Source organism: Periophthalmus magnuspinnatus, chromosome 10 (genome assembly GCF_009829125.3).
Source record: "Periophthalmus magnuspinnatus isolate fPerMag1 chromosome 10, fPerMag1.2.pri, whole genome shotgun sequence".
NCBI classification, from domain to species: domain Eukaryota; kingdom Metazoa; phylum Chordata; class Actinopteri; order Gobiiformes; family Gobiidae; genus Periophthalmus; species Periophthalmus magnuspinnatus.
In genome coordinates this window covers 6,862,803-6,888,423 of record NC_047135.1, presented here as the reverse complement: position 1 = coordinate 6,888,423, position 25,621 = coordinate 6,862,803, and the positions used below count along the sequence as shown (strand labels likewise).

General features: G+C 43.5%; 1 pseudogene; it reads left to right on the top strand.

The window, feature by feature from the left end:
• The first annotated feature begins 7,711 nt into the window (after positions 1–7,711).
• Positions 7,712–15,571, top strand: LOC117378059 (armadillo repeat-containing protein 1-like; annotated as a pseudogene).
• The last annotated feature ends 10,050 nt before the right edge of the window (positions 15,572–25,621 follow it).

The window sequence follows — 25,621 nt, the reverse complement described above, 5'->3', positions numbered from 1 at the left end:
AAGATTATCATGTGATCTTTGTCAGACTTAAGCCTATTTCGCACTGGCACAGTTCGCTTGGGGCCACTTTGGAGCGGGTCTGTTTGGTGTGACTCTCATGCTCTGGGCACAGCTCCAGGTCCAGGGGCAGGGCTCTGCTCTGTGAGACACGGATGTCACCCAAACATAACTCATGTTTTCATGATAAATCAAATCTAAATCGTATGTGAATGATGCTCATAATCATGAGGCCGATTTCAGCAACTGTATGCCTCTACTCTGTAGCACGGACACATCCTTATCAAATGTAACCCATGGCAATTCACAACCGCTAAGGTACTAAATAAACAACGACGAACTAGACTTTTACAGACAGTTAACCATGCGAAAATCCTTTGGGACCCCCAAGCTAAACCTAAGGGGCTTTTAGGTGGATATATTAATATCAGAAGCCTGCCTTCAAAAACTGAACAACTAGAAAAACTATTGCATGACTCTAATCTTGATTATTTAGGACTTTCGGAAACATGGTTAAATAAGAATACAGCAGCAGGTGCCTACACTATTCCAAATTATAAATTATTCAGAAGTGATAGACCTAACAAAAAAGGAGGTGGTGTAATATTATATATCAAAGATAACTTAAAATGCAAACAGATGGATCTTCCTCAAAATGCCCTGGAGTGTGTAGGTGCCACAATTTGTCTGTCTGCTGAAATGTCTTTTAATGTCATTGTAATATATAGACCACCTAATGAGAAGGATGTATTCTTTGACATGTTGAAAGATGTACTCAAAACTTGTAATGACAAGGAAACCATAGTAATGGGTGATTTTAATCTGAACTGGATGGACAAAATACGATCTAACAAGTTGAGGCACCCTAGCTAAACATTTAACATTTAATTTTTTCTCAGGTAATAAAGAACCCAACTAGAATCACAAGCTCCACCGAAAGATTAATAGACTTGATTCTCACTAACAAAATTGATCGTGTTAATAAAACTTACAATTTGATAACAGGTTTATCGACCATAATCCTAACCTTAGTCTCAAGGAAACTCACCAAATCTCGTTATAGAAATCAAAATAGAGAGAATATATTTCATTTATTCGAAATCGTGACCTGGAGCTATTAGATACTGAAATAAAAAACACTGTCCAAATTGATTTAGTCAGCGATCCGGATCCTGAGCAAGGCGTGCAATACTCTTAAAAACTCATTGTCCAAATTATTTCTAAATTTACAAAAACACAACCACGAAAATTTAAAAGTAAAAAGTCTCTCCCATGGCTTAGGGAAGGAATATGGCTTCTAATGAAAGTAAGAGACACCGTCTTAAAAGAGTATCTCAAGACAAGATCAATGGACCTTTAAAGGCCTTAGAAACAATGTCACAGGTCAGTTAAGAAAAGCAAAAGCGGATTTTTTCTTAGACATCATTAAACAGGCTAAAGGTAACAGTAAAATGATATGAAAGTGTATTGATAAATTATCAGGGAAAGAGCGGACGGGAAATGGCCCCATCAAACTTAACATAAACGCTTGCACTGACAGAGCACTTTTGTCTGGAGCACAAGCCACTGTAAAGGACAGTTTAACTGTAGCCATCATGTTCAACAATTATTTTATTTCCTCCATCTCAGAACTGTGCAATGTATCAAACCCAGAGCTGCCTGCTACATCATTTGCAGCCTCTGTTGGGACCGTGGATTGTGGCAACACAGGAGGCCCATCCTCCACTCAGGTGGAGGCACTGGACCTTCATAGTGTGAATTAAGACAACGTCAGCAAAATAATTTCATTACTCTCCAACTCAAGAGCAAAGGACTCATGGAGGCTTGATTCACTCTTTTTAAAGAAATATAAGGATGTTGTAGCAACACCAATTACTTACATAATCAATCAATCATTACAAGAATGTATATTTCCCTCCTCTTTTAAAACTGCTGTGGTGATGCCTATTTTTAAGGCAGGAAATGGTAAAGATACTAAGAACTACAGACCGATTAGCATTCTCCCAGTTGTCTCTAAAGTTATTGAAAAAATTGTTGCTGAACAGCTGATTGATCTCGACAGTGGAAATATGTTACAACCTATGCAATTTGGCTTCCGATCAAAACATTTGAAACTGTAAACCACTCTGTGCTTTTGACCAAAATGCAAAACTTTCATTTATCTACAAATACTATGCATTGGTTTCAATCATACCTAGCGGACTGTTACCAGTGTGTAAAAATAAAAGATAAAACCTCACCATACCTCACCTGTACCACAGGTGTGCCCCAAGGGTCCATTCTGGGGCCATTACTTTTCAGTCTAGACATTAATGACCTGCCCTTCATCTGCAGTGATGTAGAAGTCTTAATGTTTGCTGATGATAGTCTTTTTTGTGTATGGTTCTGACGCCAATTCTGTTGCCGCGAAGCTATCCATCACAATGACAAAAGCAGTAGAGTGGCTTAACAATTCCTGCCTTGCATTGAACTCTGAGAAAACGGTCACTATGTATTTCTCGAACAAAAAAACTCAAAATGTCTTCCCAAATATTTATGTGGATAATCGCATGATCAAAAACATTAAAGAGGTTAAATATCTAGGTGTCATATTGGACCCTTCACTTAACTTTAAAAATCACATCAAAAAGACCTGTAATGTCTTTAACATTTAGTTTAACATTGCGAACTTTCGACATATCAGGAATGCGTTATCACTAGAAGCTGCAAAGTCTTACTTTGATGCCATGATCATATCTCATATTTTGTATTGCATATCATCATGGTCCCAGGCTAACCTAACAGCTCTAAAATCTCTTAGATCTTTACATAAGCAGGCCCTGAAAATTCTCGATAAAAAGCCAAAGCATTGCCATCTTTGCCATGTTTTGGAAAAATATAAAATACTAAGTTTTGACAACTTGATCAGGTACTCTGATATCCGTCTGGTCCATAAAGTTTTACATGACGCCGCCCCACCTCCTCTTAAGACCTACATCCAGCCTCGTTCTCAGCTTACAAGTAGAGTGTTAAGGTCTGTGTCAAGAGGTGACTTCAATGTTCCTTAAACAAAGTCTGCCTTCTCTCAATCAGCCTTTTCCTATAAAGCCATCAAGGAATGGAATGGGCTTCCAGACAATCTAAAGAACATGACTGATTTTTACAGCTTTTCACGGGCCATCAAAAATTGGATTCTGGAGCACCAAACATGCTCACACTAACAATACCAGACGGGTATTTTGCCATCAGATGTTACCCTTGTGGGTATCACCTGATGGCCCCCAAATTACCAAACCTATAGTGTTACAACATTACATTACACTAAATAACATTACATTACATTACACTACATTACATTACATTACATTACATTACACTACATTATATTACATTACATTACATTACACTACATTACATTACATTACACTAAATAACATTACATTGCATTACACTACATTACATTGCATTACACTGCATTGCACTGCATTGCATTGCATTGCATTGCATTGCACTGCACTGCACTGCACTGCACTACATTACATACACTACATTGTAGAGCTAGCTTGGACATATTTTAATGAAAGTTTTATGCAAATTGTTAATAAACATGCCCCTTTACGGAAATTCAGAATTAAGGGCCGAGAAAATCCCTGGTTTTCACAGACACTCGCAGATAGCATACACAAGCGTAACAGAGCATGGGACAAGGCGAGACAAACTGATACTTCCACTGATTGGTCTGTTTTTAAACAGCTTAGAAATAAATGCACTTCTCTAATCAAAAAGACAAAATCTGAATATTTTTTGTCTGTCACTACTGAAAACCTCAACAATCCACAGAAATTCTGGAAAGTAATCAAGTCTCTTTCTGCCAATAAAGTAACTCAAGCTCTTCCTAAATTTGTTGTAAAAGATTCAGTCTGAATTTATGATAAAATTGGAATTTTGAATTGCTTTAATGAGCATTTTTTATCAGTAGGTTCCTTGTTTGACTCTGCAGGAACTTCTTTAACAAACTCTTGCCCAGAATTCCCTACGTTTTCTGAAAACCGTTTTAACTTTGTACCTTTTACTGTTCATGAAGTGCATAAAGCTCTAAAGGCTTTGGATCGTAGAAAACCTCCTGGACCAGACATGATGGAACCTTATTTTTTGAAGCTGGCAGCAGATTTTATTGCAGAACCACTCTCAATTCTTTTTAATCTGTCATGATCCGCACTGTCCACTCCTGGTTTTCCTCCTGTCCTGCTCTTTCCCTCCCTCACCTGCCAGATCTGGGCTGGGCTCCTGGCTCCTGCGCGCACCTGCAGCCCATCAGTGCAATCAACTCACCTTCTGCGCATAAAGGGAGCTGGGAGAAGAGACTCAGCGCGGGATCATTGTCGTGTCTCTACCTTCCTGTCGTCCCTGCATTCCTGTCTGTTCCTGCGTTCCGTGTTCCGGCCCTGGATGTCTCCTGCCTGCTCTGCCCTACGCCCGACTGGTCTGCCTGTCTTCCTTCCATGTCCTCGGTCCTTGTGTTTCCTGTGTTCCTGCTCACCTGCTCACCTCCGGATCACCCACTGTTTGTACTTGTCCTTTTTCTACAATAAATCCTGTAAATATTCCCCGGGTCTGCATCCTTTGGTCCGCTACACTCACCCGTTACGACATAATCTTTCAATCAAAAGAAATTCCATCAGTTTGGAAATCAGCTTTTGTTCTGCCTTTATTAAAAGGAGGTGATCCATTGGTGCTGACTAATTATAGGCCAATATAAAATCTGTGTGTTTTATCCAAAATTCTGGAGTCTCTAGTTTGTGACCAGTTGAAAGAGTTTTTGTACTCTAATGATATAGTTTCCAAATTTCAGTCAGGCTTCAGAAAAAAACACAGTACTAACACTGCTACTATGAAAGTGATAAATGATATTATTGTGGCACTGGATAAGAAACAGTACTGTGCGTCACTCTTTATTGACCTCTCAAAAGCTTTTGACACTGTTGATCATGCTGTCTTAAAAAACAGACTATTCAGCCTTGGATTGTCAGAGCATGCAGTAGCGTGGTTCTCAAATTACCTGAATGACAGAACCCAATGCATTAAACATGAAGGTGTTTGTTCTAAGTTTGTTACTGTCCACAAGGGGGTGCCACAGGGTTCAGTTTTGGGTCCCCTTCTGTTTATTTTGTACATCAATGATTTGGGTCAAAATGTCTCTGACACAAATTTGCATTTTTATGCTGATGACACAGTTATTTACTGTTATGGACCATCGCTTGCTCAGGCCATTGAATCCCTACAGAAAGCTTTTGTTGCTCTTCAACACTCACTTATTCAGCTAAAACTAGTTCTTAATGCCGACAAGACTAAGCTAATGTTGTTTTCAAACTCTAAGAAGGTCCCTGAGCCTATTCCAGTGGTGTCCACCCTTGAAGGAAATGTCATAGAGGTGGTTCATGAATATAAATACCTTGGTGTCTGGATTGATGACTCCCTCACCTTCAAACCACACATAGAAAAACTTGTAAAGAAATTGAGACTTAAACTTGGTTTTTACTTCCGTAATAAACAGTGTTTTTCTTTTGCAGTAAATAGGAGTCTTGTCACTGCAACCTTTTTATCTGTGCTGGATTATGATGACATTCTGTATATGAATGCTTCTTCTTCATGTCTTCTAATGTTGGACACAATGTATCATGCTTCCCTGAGGTTTATTACCAAATGTAGATCTATGACCCATCACTGTGACTTGTACTTAAGAGTAGAATGGCCCTCTCTGACCACTAGAAGGCAAGGGCATTGGTACACTTTTATTTACAAAGCCATACTTGGATTGCTGCCTCCTTATATTTGATCATTTGATCGCAAGGAGTAAGAGCCACTATTTTTCCTTGTGATCAAAGTACAGTTGTTGCTGTCTGTTCCTTTTGCCCGCACAGGGCTGGGGAAGAAAGCCTTTGTTCACTCTGCACCTTTTACTTGGAACTTGCTGCAGAAAGACTGGAAACTGACTGAACTGTTGTCCTTAAATGTTTTTAAAACTAAACTCAAAGCCTTACAGACTGCCTCGATTATGTGCAACTGTTTTTCATGATCTATGCAATTTTAACATTGTTTGTATGTACTTGTTTTGAAATGTGCTGCCTCTTGGCCAGGACTCCCTTGAAAAAGAGGTTTTTAATCTCAATGGGACCTTCCTGGTTAAATAAAGGTTAAATATAAAAAATATATAAATAAATTACATTACACATTGCACTCTTAACTTATAAATATTTATTTTATTGTATATTTGTATATTGTTCCTTCAAGTCCTATTTTGTAGTGTGTGAGTGTGTATTGATTATATTGCTTACATTCTATCTTGTATTGTATTATATTGCTTACATTTTATATTGTATTGTATTTCTCACCTGCTCATGGACTACAGATGGAAACTAGCTTTGGCTATAATCTGGTGCAAAGCATCTTTAATGTTTTTCAAATAAACTAATAAACTAAACTTAATTAGCCCTTAAATAAGCACACCTAGTAAGACCAAACAGGAAATACAGTGACACACAGTGGCTGGTGCTGCAGATATATAAAAAGGCCTCAAAATGGCTCTTACATCATGGTAAAGTCGAAAGAAACCAACCAAGATATCAGGAAGAGAATTGTGGACTTGCACAAGTCTGGTTCATCCTTTGGTGCAATTTCCAGATGCCTGAAGGTGCCACGTTCATCTGTTCAAATAATTAAATACAAGTATAAACACCATGGGAGGGTTCAGCCATCACACCGCTCAGGAAGGAGATGGGTTCTGTGTCCCAGAGATGAACATGCTTTGGATCAAAATGTGCAGATCAATCCAAGAACAAAAGCAAAAGACCTTGTGAAGATGCTACTGAAGCTGGTAAGAGTGTGTCATTATCCACAGTGAAACGAGGACTGTACCAACATGGGCTGAAAGGACACTCTCCAGGAAGAATACATTACTCCAAAAGATACATAAAAAGACAGATTCATTTGCAAATGAACACAGGGACAAAGACCTTCATTTTTGGAGACATGTCCTGTGGTCTGACAAAACTAAAATTGGACTGTTTGGAGGAAAAAGGGGGAAGCTTTCAAGCCTGAGAACACCATCCCAACTGTGAAATATGGGGGTGGCAGCATCATATCGTGCAGTTGTTTTGCTGTATTTCACAAAATAGATGGTATTGTGAGGAAAGAACACACTGTGGAAATACTGAAGCAACATCTAAAAACATCAGCCAAGAAGTTAAAGTTTGGGTGCAAAGGGGTCTTCCAAATGGACAATGACCTGACACATACAGCCAAACTGGTTACAAAGTGGCTTAAGGATAACAATGTATTGGAGAGGCCATCACAAAGCCCTGATCTTAATCCTACTGAAAAATGATGGGCAGACCTGAAGAGAAATGTGCAAGCAAGGAGGTCTACAAACTTGGCTCAATTACACCAGTTCTGTCAGGAGGAATGGGCCAAAATTCCTGCAAACTATTGTGAGAAGGTTGTGGAGGGATATTGAAAACATTTGACCCAAGTCACACAGTTTAAAGACAACGGTACCAAATACTAATGAAATCTAGGTAAACTTCTGACTTACAAGTCATGCAAAATTGTCAAAAATCCTTCTCTCATTATACTGTCATTCAGCAAATGTCTTGTGTCTTGTTTCTTTTTATATAATGTATGTGAACTTGGATTCAACAGCATATCTGCTTTTTTTCCACCTGTTAAATCAGCTCCGATGCTGGCTCGCTGTGAAGGAGCTGAGGAGCCACTTCACCTCACTGCTCGTCTGTTTGGAACAGCACTGAATGTGGCGGCTCCTTCAGGGGAACACACAAAATTTGTGGATGGTTTGGAAAAGGGCCCTCATGTTGTGGAGGTCAGGTGAGATGGAGCTCTAGAGCTGAGGAGCCAAGCAGCTGAAAGCTCTGCCCCCCCTGGTGACGAGGAGGTGGGCAGTGGGGACAGAGAGTTGGAGAGAAGAGGAGGAGCAGAGACACTGAGAAGAGGTGGAAATGTGGAGCAGATCAGAAAGGTAAGGAGCAGCAAGATCGTGAATGGCGTTCAAAGTGTACTGGAAAAGTTAGAATTCTGAATTTGATACGGAGCCAGTGCAACTGCTGAAAGAAAGGAGGATGTGATGAGAGGAGGGGGTTCTGGTTATGGTGTACAGGCAGCTAAACTCTGGACCAGATGGCGTTTATGGAGGGTTTTGATACAAAGACCAGAAAGCAGTGAGATACAGTAAACAAGACAGTAAGTGACGAGGCTGTTGATAAGGACAGAAGCAGAGTGGGCTGTGAGGGAGAAGGAAGGTTCATTTCATTTATTTTAATTTGAAGCATGTGCCATTATTCTCCTAGATCCATACTTATTTTAATATTTTTTATTTTCATATACAAATTCATTTCATTCATGTAGAATCATGTCCAAAAGTGAATAGGGAGAAGCATAAAGTTCCCCAGCCCCACCCCTCATTCACAGACCATGTGGTAAACAAAGGACCATCATCAAAGTACAATTACACAACAAGGTTCATCTTTTAAACCACCTCAGTGTGAGGAAATGAAGGGAAAATAGTTCATTCAGATATATTTGAATATCAATTATTTCTGTTTAAACTGTCCCATTGCTTCATGTCTTCATGCACTAAAACTCTCTTTTGTTGTTGTTACACATGTGGGTTTCTGTCCTGTTGCTTGTAGAACATGCATAGAGACACGGGGATCGTTCTGTAGATCTTTATTGTCGGTTACAGTGACACGGCCGGGTTAAAGGCAGTAGAGTCTGAAGAAGGTGAGCTTCCACCAGTGTTTTTATACTACTTGAAGAATGAGGGTTAAACATTCTATAGATAAGAAATTTAAAGCGCAGTCGAACAATGTGATTGAATCAGTGTCTATAATACCCAGAGTGAGGGTCACACAACTAAAAAGCTAAATAAATGAATAGTTATCCCACAAACACATGATCTCGTGTATGCTGCAAAGGCGGTGACCACAACAGAGCGGCAGAGCCCTGCTCTGAGTGTGAGTGTCACACCGCACCTAAACTGGTCCAACCCTGGAGTGGCAGCTGGACCAGGTGCAGTCTGAGAGAGGAAGTAGGGCTCAAATAAGGCCCAGGAAAGATCACTAGATTACTCAAAGATGCATGTATGATATCTAGAACCTTTAAGAAGCAACATTATAACATGGTAAAAAGCTTAAAAAAAAAAAAAATCTATTTTGTATAATACCTTCTCTTCAAAATACAGTACTATGTCCAATGTTTAAAATAACACACAGATCTAAAGGGCTGTGAGAGCAGCAGAGCACAGACTGGAGTTTAGATCTGAAGCAGTAAGAAGAAGCAGGTTCTACCACAGGAGACTTTAGTGGAGCAGTCTCAGAAAGTGTCTCACTCTAGTGGATGTGTGGAGTACTGCTGTTTTCTCAGAGGTTTTTGGTCAGAGTCTGTGGGTTTACTGTCACTGTGGATCTCACAGCACAATAGTACACAGCAGAGTCTCCCACTGCAGCAGGATAAATAGTCAATTGTGGTTCTTTTCCTTCAAATTTAAACTCAAACCAAGATATGTTCACGTGTTCAAAACTCGCAGCAGAGACTAACAACTCAAGCTGTTTGTTTGAATGTTGTCAATAAAAGAAGAATTGTTCCGTGATGGTCGACAAGGCATGGTAATTGTATTTGACAGAGACAGAGGAGCCTTCTGGAGCACAGACCTCAGGCTTTAGAGCAGTGAGCTCATCACATCTGACTCTTACAAGAAAACAAATGAATGTACAAGTTAGGCCTCTCTACCCGGCTTCAGCTGAATAAGCACGCGGTCCTGTGATGGGCTCGCGGCGGCAGAATAGTGGTGAAAAAAGCCAGATATTTTCCTGTGAGAAGTGACCGAGGCAGAGCTGCTGCGTAGAGTACAATGCCACAAAACCACATTACACTGAGCATCTGCCACACTCAGTCACTGGTGCATCTGTTGGTAAAGTGACGAGGTGTCATGCTCAATAACACGGCAGTAACTGGGATAGAACCACTAACCAGTGATAATATCAAAAGTGCTGCTACACAATGGAAAAAACAAGGAGCTACTGAAATTTGAATATGAGAAATTATTGATTCAAAAAGTTTTAGTTTTTATGAAATCTCCTGTCCTCTGTGAGACCAGTGTCAGATACTGTCGCTGTGTGTCAGATGCCCTCCCTGTGTCTCCATGGGGTCTTATTTTGTGTAAAAGCTGCTGACCCTGTAGTTTAAGTCTATGTTCTGAAATGTCCCTGTGCATCAGATGTACTCCCTGTTAACCATGTAGTCTAGACAATTACAAACTAGGACTGCAACTAACAATAATTTTACCAGTCGATTGGCCAAATTATTATTTAAATACATTATTAACAAAATAAAGGTTGAAAGCTGGAGACAGAAACCTAGATGGAGCATATTTACACTAAAGAGTTTATTTGTTCCTTCAACATACATGTATTCATGTACATTGCACAACTCAAACATACAATACATCTAATAAAATATATACCACATAGTAATCATAAGAATAAATACATTCACATATATGGACATTCTGTCATGTAGACATATGCAAGTTAAAGGCATAGTGCAAACCATACTTCACAGTAAAAAAGGAACCTTTTTTATGTTTTTTCAACCCTTGTGTTATTATCTAGGATATTCAAATGACAACTGAGGTGTCAGGAGTCACCCAAGACAAGTCACTTGCAATTGTATAGTACATTTAAAAACAACCACAGTTGACCAAAGTGCTGATCATATAACAGTGAACCCCAATACACACAATCAAATGGCGAGGAAAACCCGATAGACTATAGTTGCAGCCCTAGTTCAAACCTGTAAAAATGTTCTGAAATAGGGGTATGATTGGTTTCACATTACTTAAGTGTCAGTTTGTGAAATACAGTTGAAAATAAAAAGCTGTGAGATCTAAAACAATCCCTCTACCTCCTACATCTACTATACGTCTTCAACTATCATCAAGCCCATTCAAAATGCAGAAACAATTTACACACAAGGAAGGCATTTTTCTTCATTTAACAAAATGTAACAAAAAAGTTTGGGGTAATTTGTATTTGTCTGTTGTGTAATTTAGGCCATTGTAGACCTTTTAAACATTACGGTCGCTAGGTAACATACCTGTATGTATGTCATATCTATGGCCCATGTCCAACCTGGAAGTAAAATAACTTTCACCAAAATTACAAAACTAGAAAGACAAGGCATTTGGGAAATGAGTTGTCTAACCATGTGATATTACGTTAAAGTCCAGATTTCAGTCTTTAGACTGTGAAACATGAATCACAAATATAATAACTATACTTTTGCAATTGGTTATTCCCATGTGATCCTGTGACACTCCATTCTCCGTCCTGCAGGTGGATGGGCGCCCCCTAGCGGCAGCATGAGTGCAGAGTCGGATGCCCTGGCTGTGGTGAACCTGGCCGCAGGGCCATAATCCAGGACCAGGGCTGTCTCCCTGGGCTCATTCTGTTCCTGGACCATCCTAACCCCCAAGTGGTCTACTCCGCTCTGCTGGTGAGAAGAGGGACTGGACCGAGGACCCTGGACCGAGGACTCTGGACGGACAAAAACAAAGCTAAACAAGGATTAAATTAGACTAAACCCATTGTATGTCAAGATTGACTGTATGAAGAAGGTCTATACCAGGTCTAAAGTTAAACTAAATCAGCACTAAACACGACTCTATACTCTGTTCTGATTGGTTCTAATTGCCTCTTTCAGGCAATCCAGTATCTTTCTGAATACAGCGCGAACAGAGAGAGGCTGAAGTGAGGGCTGGGGATGATGCTCAGCCTCCAGAACGTGGTCCAAAAGTGAGTACAGGAATCTAACTCACAACCCACAACCTACTCCTTTAAGGGGCAGGATAACCATTCTGCCACATGAGGATTGGCATCATGACCAAACAAGAGTGAAATCCTTTTTTCATTCACATTTTAACACGTGTATGTGGCCAGCTTCATGAAATCGCACTTTCAAGTGGGGTGTACTTTTAGGTGTACTTTTTGGACAATAGAGATAAAATGCTGCTCCAAATATTGTCACAATCATTATTTTTCTGTTCTTTCAGTTATGTTGGGACTAGGGATGTACTGTTACCAATACGCGATACTGGTACCAATACCAGGTGCCAGTACTCACCAATGTGATGCCGATACAAAGAGACGATGCCACTGTAACAGCTCACATCATATATGATTTGATGCTCACTCTCAGCTCATCTCTCACTCTGCTGAACAGTGAGCTCTGAGCAGAGCTGAGCCGACCAGTAAGAAACACATTAACTGTTCTGCACATTTAATCTCCGCTTTTATTTTATGTGAATGACCCATGAAAATGTTCAGGAGTTTTTATACTTCACACAGGTATGAATGCAGTGCTTGTGTTTACATAGCAGTAGGTACATACGGCCAAGTGATTCTGACTGTTTTTTTGCTTGTGCTAGGTAGGCATTCTGATTTATTGTATGACAAATAAATTTAGCAATTGAATAGAGTGAGTTCAGAGCTTTTAAAAGAGCATCCAGTCCAAGTGTGGCTGTGATAAAAGTAAAAAAACACTCACTGTTATGCTAAAAGTGGCTCCTTGGTGCAAAGTGCCATCGGCAAAGATGGAAAAGTAAATATTAAAGGTATTTCTCTAAATTATATTAGAATTTTAACTACAGTGAATTTAGTAGGAATTTAAAACTGCTCCTTAAATACGTATTCCAGTGAAAAGGTACACTGTGCTATGAAAATCCTTTAAAATTAATTAGGTTTAACACTAACAGAACCCCTTTGAAAATAATGTCTGGTATCGGTATCGGCAAGTACTCAAAATGAAGTACTCATGCTCGTTTTGGAAAGAGTTTAGTTTACTCTTTATTTAAGAGACCATGTACAGAGAAATTAAGCATAAAACCGAGATGTTCTGCACCAGATTATAGCTAAGTAGCTAATTTCCATCTGCAGTCCCTGGTTTACAGAGAAAAAAATACAGTAGTCAATAATAATAAAAAACAGATAAGAACTTATAATTTATATGCACATTCACACGTCTCAGTCATTCATCCAGTTCAGACATTCTGATCCACACACATTACCATACTTAAAATACATTACACACTTTACATATTACATTTAAAACATAATAAAAAAAACTCAGTGCTGGCAAGTGTAGTTGTCCCAAAGCCATTTTTTTAGTTCAGAGGAGAATGTAGTATGGTTTGTGATAGTTCTTATTTCAGGTGGGAGGTTGTTCCATTGTTTTATTGCGTTGTAGGAAAAGGCTGTTTGTGCAAAAGCAGTTTTCCATTTTGGGGTGTTACATTGTCCGGTGGTGGAAGCTCGTATGGTTCTGGAGGAGACGGTGGATGAGCACTGGACAAAGTGTCGCATCCACCGTCACCGTAATTCTGCCCCTACACCGTGTCAAAGAGCGGTGTAGGGGCAGAATTACTCAGTATTTTGTGGACCAGCCGGAGAGATGCTTGCTTTTGTAGATTGTCCAAGTTCAACAGTTTATATTTCTGTAGGATATGGCAGTGGTGGTGGTGTCGAGGTTTTCTGTCTAATATTTTTAATGCTTGTTTGTGGAGGGATTCTAGGGGTTTTTGCAATGATTTGTTCGCTTGTGACTAGCAGAGTATACAGTAATGGAACCGAGACATAATCATGGCGTTAAAAAATGTATGTGATGCTTCCAGGGTTAATGAGTTTCTTATACTTTTGAAGGTTTTTATATGATATTTCAGGCTATGGCACATTTGTTTTATATGTTTTTTTAAAAGTTAGGGTAGGATCCATTGTAATGCCAAGGTATTTATACTTGTTTTGGATTGCTTGACCGTGCACATTGACTTTTGGAAGGACTATTTTTTTACTTTTATTTGTGAAATACATTTTTTTGTACTTTTAGAGTGAGACATGAGTTTGTAAGCTATTGTATATAGTGCTATTTTGTCCATTGCAGTGGTGAGTTTATTGACTACTTTCTCTGGGTTTTTTCCCCCATGTATAAACGACTGTGTCATCTGTGTACATGTGAACGTTCGCGTCATTGCACACAGATGGCAAGTCGTTTATATAGAGGGAAAATAAAAGAGGGCCGATGTTTGATCCTTGCGGAAGTCCGATGTTGGTAGAGTTAGTCCCAGATATAATATTGTTGCTCCGAACACATTGGAGGCGAGTGGTGTCGGTGTGTCCCTAATTCAGACACTAATCACAATTATTGAGTAGCTTAATAATGTTGACCTTAGTGTAGTGTTTATTCTTGAGTCTTGTGCACACTGAACATAACAGCTGCTGGTTCCTCCTCAGATCCACAACTTCGGGAGAGACGAAGCTTCTGGCCTCGGAGGTGTACGAGCTGCTCCAGACATCGGCTGCTCCAGAGCCCGAGTCTAGGGAAATGCCCAGCGCCCACGGAAAGGCCCACTTCTTCCTGGGAGCGAGTAACAAGCGTGCCAAGACTGTGGTCCTACACATCGACGGACTGGATGACTCAGTGAGAACAGAACTGGAGATAAGATCACTAAAGGGTGAAGCCATCCAGGGTCCAACAGATAAGAGTCTTTAATGTCATTGGTTCCAGACTGAGCTCCTGCAGCAGTGAAATCTTTACACAGTGAAGAATATGTTTTGTGTGAATTACATTTTGTTGTTATAAGAACAAAAATAACAGTTATTCATGTGAGACTGGAGCAGTAGAGTGAGGTTTAGTCCTGGATTAGTCCTGGTTCACCCTTACACTACAGAAGAATTAAGATACACTCACACTAAATCAGGACTATAACAGGACCAAGTGTGAATCCACCCATACCTCAGTCCTGGCTCAGTCCTGGCTCAGTTCTGGCTTCTGTTCCAGAGTCGGCGTGGCTTGTGTGAGGAGGCCTTGCTGAGGATCAGAGGAGTGATCAGCTTCACATTCCAGATGGCGGTGAAACGCTGCATCGTTTGGATCCGCTCAGACCTGAAGACTGAGGCCTGCTGTGAGGGAGCAGGTTTAGACTGGGTTTAGACTTGGGTTTAGTCCTGGTATAGACTGGGGTCTTACAATTGCTCTCTGTCTGGTTTAGGCTCTGGCATCTGCGATTGCCGCCACCCAGGTCATGAAGGCCCAAGAGGTCGTCAAAGGAGAGAACGGAGAAGAGGTACTGGCCCTCTTTTCTATTCCTCTAAACCTGCATCCTCTGCTTTATATGACCCTCTCCTCGACATCCTCTGCTCCTCTGACCCTCATCTCTGCTCCTTTCCTTTGTTCCATATGACCCTCTGACCTTCTCCTCTGACCCAGTCCTCTGCATCCTCTGCTCGTACCTGCTCCTCTGTATCCTCTGACTCCTGTGCCTGTCCTCTCTGTTCCTCAGATGCTCGTGCCGTTTCCAGAGGACAGCTCTGTGGAGGTGGAGCTGAACCAGGACTTGCCGGAGTACCTGCCCGAAGACGAGAGCCCGTCCCTGGACCCGGACCGAGCTGTGACTTGCGTGTGCTCCTCAGAGGAAGGAGCCAGCTGGTTAGGGGCAGCGGCCAACTTCCTGTCCTGCTCCTTCTATCGGTGACATCACTTCCTCCTGAGATGTCAATCAAAATTAAAGGGCTCCTTCCTTAAGTGGTGCAGTTTGGATCACTTTGGCCCAGTTTGGATCAGTCTCTGTCAGTAGAAGCAAAATCAAACTGTGTTAAATTTGGGAACAATTTCTGATTCTTCAAAATTCACATGAACATTATTTTTACTACATTTTCTGAACCACTCCTGTGAGAATGGCTTTAGTCCTGATTCAGACCTGGTTTAATCCTGGTTTTATCTTGGTTTAATCCTGTTTAATCCTGGTTTTGACCTGGTATGGACTTGGTTCAGTCCTGGTTCAGTCCTGGTGTGGACCTGGTTCGGACCATGTTTATACTGGGTTTAGACTGGATTTAGACCCGGTTTGGACCTAGTTTAGACCCGGTTTGGACCTGGCTTAGACGTTTCCGGACCTTGATCGGACCTTGGCCAGACTTTGACCGGACCGGAACGGTTTAGTCCTGTTTCACTGCATTGACATTTTACATTTTATTTGACATTGAAAAATATGGATGGACAGTAGCTTCTGTCCCGGATCACCACATCAAACAAGGTTTCCCTTACAATGTATTTTGGAAATCCAAAATGCTTAAATGGAGTTCTCAAAACAACCTTAGTTCTGTTCCTGAGAGCCACTATGGAACTACACAACAACACCCTTCCCCTTCCCTGTGATGCCCCCTGTGTGCTTCAGTCACAAGCCCTGATCCACGTACCGTCCATACGACTGTGATGACTGTGGTCCACAGACTAAAAGCTTTTGGTCTGAAGTAGTCTAAAGTCTACTGATTTTTTCCAGGTGCAGCCTGTCGTTATATTAACGTGATAATAGTGGAGGTCCCTGCAGCAGTCACGAGGCGAAAACCCTACCTAGGGTTACCAAGTAGTAAAAGGCAAAAGTGTGAGTCCCTGTGTAGTTCAGTGTGAAGGCTGAACCTTTCTGAGGAGGGAGAGTAAATTCAGAGGAGCAGTGTGCTTGAGGACAAAGATGGTGATCACATGTCCAGCATTTCACTTTGAATTATTTTACTTCTCTAATTCACTCACAGTGTGTGGCAACATGTTAAAGAAAAAAATGAAAAAACAAAAACAGGAAAAAACAAAAAAGCAGAAATGAAAAAAACTGATTGACATGCAGAAAATAGTGTTCAAGTTGAGAGTGTGACAGCAGAAGTCAACTGTACGTCTGTGTGTGCTGGAACCTGACCAGTCAAACTGTATTTACACCACACAGTCACACAATCACACGGTTGGACTGTGGGGCATAGAGCCCTGGGTTTGGAACCTCTTCAGAATAATTGTACCTTCATACTCAGCTGAGCAAAGTTGATTTGCACACCTCAGTCTCTGCGTAGAAGCTTGGGTGGACAAGGTCTCTTTTGGTCTCTTTTCTCTCTTCTTCACCCCTCCCTCTCCTCTCTCTCTTCTCTCCTCTTCACCCCTCCCTCTCCTCTCTCTCTCCCCTCTCCTCCTCCTCACCCCTCCCTCTCTTCTCTCCTCTTCACCCCTCCCTCTCCTCTCTCCCCTCTCCTCTTCACCCCTCCCGTTCCTCTCTCTCTTCTCTCCTCTTCACCCCTCCCTCTCTCTCTCTCTCTTCTCTCCACTTCACCCCTCCCTCTCTTCTCTCCTTTTCACCCCTCCCTCTCCTCTCTCCCTTTTCTCCTCTTCACCCCTCCCTCTCCTCTCTCTTCTCTCCTCTTCACCCCTCCCTCTCCTCTCTCTTCTCTCCTCTTCACCCCTCCATCTCCTCTCTCTCTCTTCTTCACCCCTCCCTCTCTTCTCTCCTCTTCACCCCTCCCTCTCCTCTCCACACCTCCCTCTACTCTCTCTTCTCTCCTCTTTACCCCTCCCTTTCATCTCTCTCTCCTCTTCTCTTCACCCCTCCCTCTCTCTCTCTTCTGTCCTTTTCACCCCTCCCTTTCCTCTCTCTTCTCTTCTCCCCTCCCTCTCTTCTCCTCTCTCTCACCTCTCCTCTTCACCTCTCCCTCTCATCTCTCTCTCCTCTTCTCTTCACCCCTCCCTCTCTCTCTCTTCTGTCCTCTTCACCCCTCCCTTTCCTCTCTCTTTCTTCTCTCCTCTTCACCCCTCCCTCCCTCTCATCTCTCTCTCTTCTCTCCTCTTCACCCCTCCCTCCCTCTCATCTCTCTCTCTTCTGTCCTCTTCACCCCTCCCTCCCTCTCATCTCTCTCTCTTCTGTCCTCTTCACCCCTCCCTCTCCTCTCTCTCTCTTCTGTCCTCCTCACCCCTCCCTCTCCTCTCTCTCTCTTCTGTCCTCTTCACCCCTCCCTCTCCTCTCTCTCTCTTCTGTCCTCTTCACCCCTCCCTCTCATCTCTCTCTCTTCTCTCCTCTTCACCCCTCCCTCTCCTCTCTCTCTCTTCTGTCCTCTTCACCCCTCCCTCTCCTCTCTCTCTCTTCTGTCCTCTTCACCCCTCCCTCTCATCTCTCTCTCTTCTCTCCTCTTCACCCCTCCCTCTCCTCTCTCTCTCTTCTCTCCTCTTCAACCCTCCCTCTCATCTCTCTCTCTTCTGTCCTCTTCACTCCTCCCTCTCCTCTCCTCTCTCTCTCCTGTCCTCTTCACCCCTCCCTCTCCTCTCTCTCTCTTCTGTCCTCTTCACCCCTCCCTCTCCTCTCCTCTCTCTCTCTTCTGTCCTCTTCACCCCTCCCTCTCCTCTCTCTCTCTTCTCTCCTCTTCACCCCTCCCTCTCATCTCTCTCTCTTCTCTCCTCTTCACCCCTCCCTCTCCTCTCCTCTCTCTCTCTTCTCTCCTCTTCACCCCTCCCTCTCATCTCTCTCTCTTCTCTCCTCTTCACCCCTTCCTCTCATCTCTCTCTTCTGTCCTCTTCACCCCTCCCTCTCCTCTCCTCTCTCTCTCTTCTCTCCTCTTCACCTCTCCCTCTCATCTCTCTCTCTTCTGTCCTCTTCACCCCTCCCTCTCCCCCCCTCTTCTCTCCTCTTCACCCCTCCCTCTCCTCTCCTCTCTCTCTCTTCTCTCCTCTTCACCCCTCCCTCTCATCTCTCTCTCTTCTGTCCTCTTCACCCCTCCCTCTCATCTCTCTCTCTTCTGTCCTCTTCACCCCTCCCTCCCCCCCCCCTCTTCTCTCCTCTTCACCCCTCCCTCTCCTCTCCTCTCTCTCTCTTCTCTCCTCTTCACCCCTCCCTCTCATCTCTCTCTCTTCTGTCCTCTTCACCCCTCCCTCTCCCCCCCTCTTCTCTCCTCTTCACCCCTCCCTCTCCTCTCCTCTCTCTCTTCTGTCCTCTTCACCCCTCCCTCTCCTCTCCTCTCTCTCTTCTCTCCTCTTCACCCCTCCCTCTCCTCTCTCTCTCTTCACCTCTCCCTCTCATCTCTCTCTCTTCTGTCCTCTTCACCCCTCCCTCTCCTCTCCTCTCTCTCTCTTCTCTCCTCTTCACCTCTCCCTCTCATCTCTCTCTCTTCTGTCCTCTTCACCCCTCCCTCTCCTCTCTCTCTCTTCTCTCCTCTTCACCTCTCCCTCTCATCTCTCTCTCTTCTCTCCTCTTCACCCCTCCCTCTCCTCTCCTCTCTCTCTCTTCTCTCCTCTTCACCCCTCCCTCTCATCTCTCTCTCTTCTCTCCTCTTCACCCCTCCCTCTCATCTCTCTCTCTTCTCTCCTCTTCACCCCTCCCTCTCTTCTCTCCTCTTCACCTCTCCCTCTCATCTCTCTCTCTTCTGTCCTCTTCACCCCTCCCTCCCTCTCATCTCTCTCTCTTCTGTCCTCTTCACCCCTCCCTCTCCTCTCTCTCTCTTCTGTCCTCCTCACCCCTCCCTCTCCTCTCTCTCTCTTCTGTCCTCTTCACCCCTCCCTCTCCTCTCTCTCTCTTCTGTCCTCTTCACCCCTCCCTCTCATCTCTCTCTCTTCTCTCCTCTTCACCCCTCCCTCTCCTCTCTCTCTCTTCTGTCCTCTTCACCCCTCCCTCTCCTCTCTCTCTCTTCTGTCCTCTTCACCCCTCCCTCTCATCTCTCTCTCTTCTCTCCTCTTCACCCCTCCCTCTCCTCTCTCTCTCTTCTCTCCTCTTCAACCCTCCCTCTCATCTCTCTCTCTTCTGTCCTCTTCACCCCTCCCTCTCCTCTCCTCTCTCTCTCCTGTCCTCTTCACCCCTCCCTCTCCTCTCTCTCTCTTCTGTCCTCTTCACCCCTCCCTCTCCTCTCCTCTCTCTCTCTTCTGTCCTCTTCACCCCTCCCTCTCCTCTCTCTCTCTTCTCTCCTCTTCACCCCTCCCTCTCATCTCTCTCTCTTCTCTCCTCTTCACCCCTCCCTCTCCTCTCCTCTCTCTCTCTTCTCTCCTCTTCACCCCTCCCTCTCATCTCTCTCTCTTCTCTCCTCTTCACCCCTTCCTCTCATCTCTCTCTTCTGTCCTCTTCACCCCTCCCTCTCCTCTCCTCTCTCTCTCTTCTCTCCTCTTCACCTCTCCCTCTCATCTCTCTCTCTTCTGTCCTCTTCACCCCTCCCTCTCCCCCCCTCTTCTCTCCTCTTCACCCCTCCCTCTCCTCTCCTCTCTCTCTCTTCTCTCCTCTTCACCCCTCCCTCTCATCTCTCTCTCTTCTGTCCTCTTCACCCCTCCCTCTCATCTCTCTCTCTTCTGTCCTCTTCACCCCTCCCTCCCCCCCCCTCTTCTCTCCTCTTCACCCCTCCCTCTCCTCTCCTCTCTCTCTCTTCTCTCCTCTTCACCCCTCCCTCTCATCTCTCTCTCTTCTGTCCTCTTCACCCCTCCCTCTCCCCCCCCTCTTCTCTCCTCTTCACCCCTCCCTCTCCTCTCCTCTCTCTCTTCTGTCCTCTTCACCCCTCCCTCTCCTCTCCTCTCTCTCTTCTCTCCTCTTCACCCCTCCCTCTCCTCTCTCTCTCTTCACCTCTCCCTCTCATCTCTCTCTCTTCTCTCCTCTTCACCTCTCCCTCTCATCTCTCTCTCTTCTCTCCTCTTCACCCCTCCCTCTCCTCTCCTCTCTCTCTCTTCTCTCCTCTTCACCCCTCCCTCTCATCTCTCTCTCTTCTCTCCTCTTCACCCCTCCCTCTCATCTCTCTCTCTTCTCTCCTCTTCACCCCTCCCTCTCTTCTCTCCTCTTCACCTCTCCCTCTCATCTCTCTCTCTTCTGTCCTCTTCACCCCTCCCTCTCCTCTCTCTCTCTTCTCTCCTCTTCACCCCTCCCTCTCATCTCTCTCTCTTCTCTCCTCTTCACCCCTCCCTCTCCTCTCCTCTCTCTCTCTTCTCTCCTCTTCACCCCTCCCTCTCATCTCTCTCTCTTCTCTCCTCTTCACCCCTCCCTCTCATCTCTCTCTCTTCTCTCCTCTTCACCCCTCCCTCTCCTCTCTCTCTCTTCTCTCCTCTTCACCCCTCCCTCTCATCTCTCTCTCTTCTCTCCTCTTCACCCCTCCCTCTCCTCTCCTCTCTCTCTCTTCTCTCCTCTTCACCCCTCCCTCTCATCTCTCTCTCTTCTCTCCTCTTCACCCCTTCCTCTCATCTCTCTCTCTTCTGTCCTCTTCACCCCTCCCTCTCCTCTCCTCTCTCTCTCTTCTCTCCTCTTCACCTCTCCCTCTCATCTCTCTCTCTTCTGTCCTCTTCACCCCTCCCTCTCCCCCCCTCTTCTCTCCTCTTCACCCCTCCCTCTCCTCTCCTCTCTCTCTCTTCTCTCCTCTTCACCCCTCCCTCTCATCTCTCTCTCTTCTGTCCTCTTCACCCCTCCCTCTCATCTCTCTCTCTTCTGTCCTCTTCACCCCTCCCTCTCCCCCCCCCTCTTCTCTCCTCTTCACCCCTCCCTCTCCTCTCCTCTCTCTCTCTTCTCTCCTCTTCACCCCTCCCTCTCATCTCTCTCTCTTCTGTCCTCTTCACCCCTCCCTCTCCCCCCCTCTTCTCTCCTCTTCACCCCTCCCTCTCCTCTCCTCTCTCTCTCTTCTGTCCTCTTCACCCCTCCCTCTCCTCTCCTCTCTCTCTTCTCTCCTCTTCACCCCTCCCTCTCCTCTCTCTCTCTTCACCTCTCCCTCTCATCTCTCTCTCTTCTGTCCTCTTCACCCCTCCCTCTCCTCTCCTCTCTCTCTCTTCTCTCCTCTTCACCTCTCCCTCTCATCTCTCTCTCTTCTGTCCTCTTCACCCCTCCCTCTCCTCTCTCTCTCTTCACCTCTCCCTCTCATCTCTCTCTCTTCTGTCCTCTTCACCCCTCCCTCTCCTCTCCTCTCTCTCTCTTCTCTCCTCTTCACCTCTCCCTCTCATCTCTCTCTCTTCTGTCCTCTTCACCCCTCCCTCTCCTCTCTCTCTCTTCTCTCCTCTTCACCCCTCCCTCTCATCTCTCTCTCTTCACCTCTCCCTCTCATCTCTCTCTCTTCTGTCCTCTTCACCCCTCCCTCTCCTCTCCTCTCTCTCTCTTCTCTCCTCTTCACCTCTCCCTCTCATCTCTCTCTCTTCTGTCCTCTTCACCCCTCCCAAATAAAAAAATTAAAACAGCTACAACAAAAACATTTTAAGCTTCATTAGATCTTTTATCTTTACTCTTTAAGTACATTTTTAAACAGACACTTTCATACTTAAATTGATTTTTTTCATTCTTTTACTTGAGTATTCTTTTGCTCCGGTATCTTTACTTTCACTTAAGTACAAAATTGAGTACTTCTTTTAACACTGGATACTGGACTCTCCTAACGATAAAAGTTCAGTTACTATAAACAATACAAACATTACTCTGGATGTCCGACCTGTACTGTATTTATCTAATTGTAAAGCATTTCATTTTCTAATAATCAGTGTCTTCAGTCCTCCGTGTAAGTGTTCCTGTTCACTTACAGTTTTTTAACCTAGGTTTAAGCCCTGCTGTGGTTGCTGGAGCTCTTGCAACCCCTAGCAGGTTGGCGTTTTTCCCAGAGGATGCACGGACTAGACTGGATGTGATAATGTTTTGCTTTTAAAATCAGGTACATCAGGTAGAACATTTTACAGCTGCTGCTTATGAATCTGAACAACGCTGTCTCAACTCAACATGCATAACAGTACGAGTTTGTGAACCAATAACACACAGCATTCCACTGTAGAGACAATACTGACACTTACTGGACACTCACTACTGCAGCTGTCATTACACACCACACCAGAGTTAGTTGTTTTGTGTGTGCAGTATTAGTGGAAAATGCAAGAACCCACTGAACTCCTGTCGTGGAAATAGGCTCTGATGAATGTTGAAGCATAGACAAGAGTTTATTTCTTGCAAGAAATAGGTCCGACAGCATCTCCCCCTTATGTCAGACCCCAAATGCTGGAAAGCACCCAGTTTATATAGGTTGAGATGACCAGAGGACATACATTTCAAAGTAAGCATGTGACACTTCCATTGAGGGGTGGTCAGACTGACTCCTGGAGACATTCGGGAGCCGGTTCCCCTCAGGAGGTAACATTTGGAGTAGAGACAATACAAGGTGTGAAGTAGCATGTGGAGTAGAAACAATACTAGATGTGGAACACTTCAGGGGAGAGAGTGTGGTACTTCTGCTGAGGTGTGGTCAGACTAGCTCCTGCAGACATTCATGAGTTGGGTCCCCTCAGGGAGTCACTAAGGAGGGATTGAAAGCCGACTGTATGGTCTGGTTGCATCTACTTTCACTTGCATTACAACACATTTTAACAAGTCTAGCCACCAAGAGGGAACAAAAGGGTTGGCATGAAAGGTTTTTCTAACACTGTCTTTGACAACCAAACCAAATTAGTTTTAGTTACGAGACCATGTGATTTCTAAAAGGTAAAATAATGACACAATATTTAAATTTCCATTACACTCCAAACAATGACCGGCACAAATAGGCACTCATTGTTACAGTCCAATACGGCGTCACCTCAGTGTTTCAGCCATTGGAGATGACCCAGTAGGCTTAGATAGTTGTGTTTTTGGTGTATCACTTTGTTTTTCAGGTTCAGCCTTTTCAGAATGTCTCTCAGTGTCCATGTGAGTCTTCTACAACAGAAAATTCTTGCGATATTTGTGAATTCACAAACACATGAGAATCCTGGTGCAATTGCCTGGGCCTACCAGTGATTTAGCCCAGTCCCAGAGGATTATTGTGGTTTGTGCAGACTGAAATGTAAAGTGCTCAAACAAACCGAAACAAACATGGCGACACCGATGGATGTACTTCAGCATAATTAAAAAATATATATATATATAGTGTCTTTCTAGTTTGTTGCTTAAAACACATGTAGTGAGATGAGCTTTAATCAGTTGTGAACTACAAATATGTCTGTGCTTTTCCTCAGTGAATCAAGCCAAATTTTAATTTCTCAACTTGTTCCACTGTTATTGCTCTTTGCCCAATTAGTGTGAATTATCAAAGACAGAGTGCCACACAAATTAATCTAGCGCTAGTCAGGTTAACAGGGTGTAACCGCCTGAACTTGGTTTAAAGTGACACTTTTACAATATCTTCTGGGGAAGAAAAACTAAGTTTGCTTTGATGCAAAGCAAGGCAAGTATATTTGTACAGCACAATTCGTACACAAAGTAATTCAAAGTGCTTTACAGAATAAGAAATATATTACAGTCACATAAATAAATAAATAATCATCATAAAATTGCCATTAAAACAGAAGAGTGCAGAATAAAAAACTTTCAGTCGTATGCACAGCTAAACAAAACTGTTTTGAGCCTGGATTTAAACATTGTCAAAGTAGAGGTCTGTCTCACAACTTCAGGAAGAATGTTCCAGGTTTTAGCTGCATAAAACTGAAACACTGATTCTCCATGTTTAGTCCTGACTCTGGGCACCAGCAGGAGGCCGGTCCCTGAAGTCCTCAGAGTGTGAGATGGTTCATGTGGCTCTAAACATGTGGGAGATGTTCTTTGGTGCTGGTCCATGGAGAGACTTATTCACAAGCAGAGCTGCTTTAAAGTCTATTCTCTGAGCCATAGGAGCCAGTACACAGTGCCCACCCAGTCCTCTAGTCTCTGTAAGTGTGTGTATAATCGACAGTGTCAAAAGCAGTGCTCAGATCTAACGGGATCGAGGCTGAGACTTTGTCTGCATCAGTGTTCAGGCGCATGTCATTTGTCACCTTGATAAGATCAGTCTCAGTGCTGTGGTGAGGTCTGAAACCTGACTGTAAAACATCAAAGGAGTTGTTCATTTGGAGAAAGTTAATAAGCTGTTGGTAAACAACTTTTTAGAAGGGCTTAAAAAGGGCAGTATTGAGATGGATCGGTAATTGTTCAGTATCGTGGCATTAAGAATGCTCTTCTTTAGGAGAGGCTTCATAACCTCAGTTTTTAAAGCCTTTGTGAATGTTCGAGATTGAAGTGACATATTAACTATGCAAGTGAGTGGTGATAGGAAACTGTTGAGCACAGACTTGAGAAATCCAGTGGGTAACACATTGAGGCAGCATGTAGGTGACCTCAGACTGACGACGATCTCTTGGACAGTTTTGTCAGTTACAGGTGCAAAGTGAGTCAGCTCTAAGCGTCTAGGTGGTGTCAGCAGTGGTGGCTGCTGGGTTGTTATTTGTGTTGTGGAATTGATGGCCTTTTTAATGCCCTGAACCTTGTCATTAAAGAATACTGCAAACTCATTGCACTTAGATGTGGAAATTAGTTCTAATGGCAGTGGAGCTGGAGGGTTTGTTAATCTGTTTACTGTTGCAAACAGGACGTGAGAGTTGTTACTGCAACTTCCAATAATGTCAGAAAAATACCTCTCCCATGTTCTACATAAACTGTGGTTGTACATGTGCATCTTTTCTCTGTAAATCTCATAATGAACCTGGGTTAGGGTTAGGGTTAGGGGTGGAGTTGATTCCACTAGAATTGCATTACCTGTGTTTTTGTTGAGCCATATTTGGTTAAAAACATAAAGTCAAGATTAAAAGAAGAAATAAAATCATTAATTAAAAATGACTTGTTACATAAAGATCTGGCATTTATTTATTTATTTTGATGGATTCAAAATATATATTCAAGTTATATGATGTTATCTCACTGTTCATTTTAAAGGTACTGTAGGTACTGTAATGTAACTGTAGTTACTATAATCATTATATTCATTTCAACTATGTAAACTAT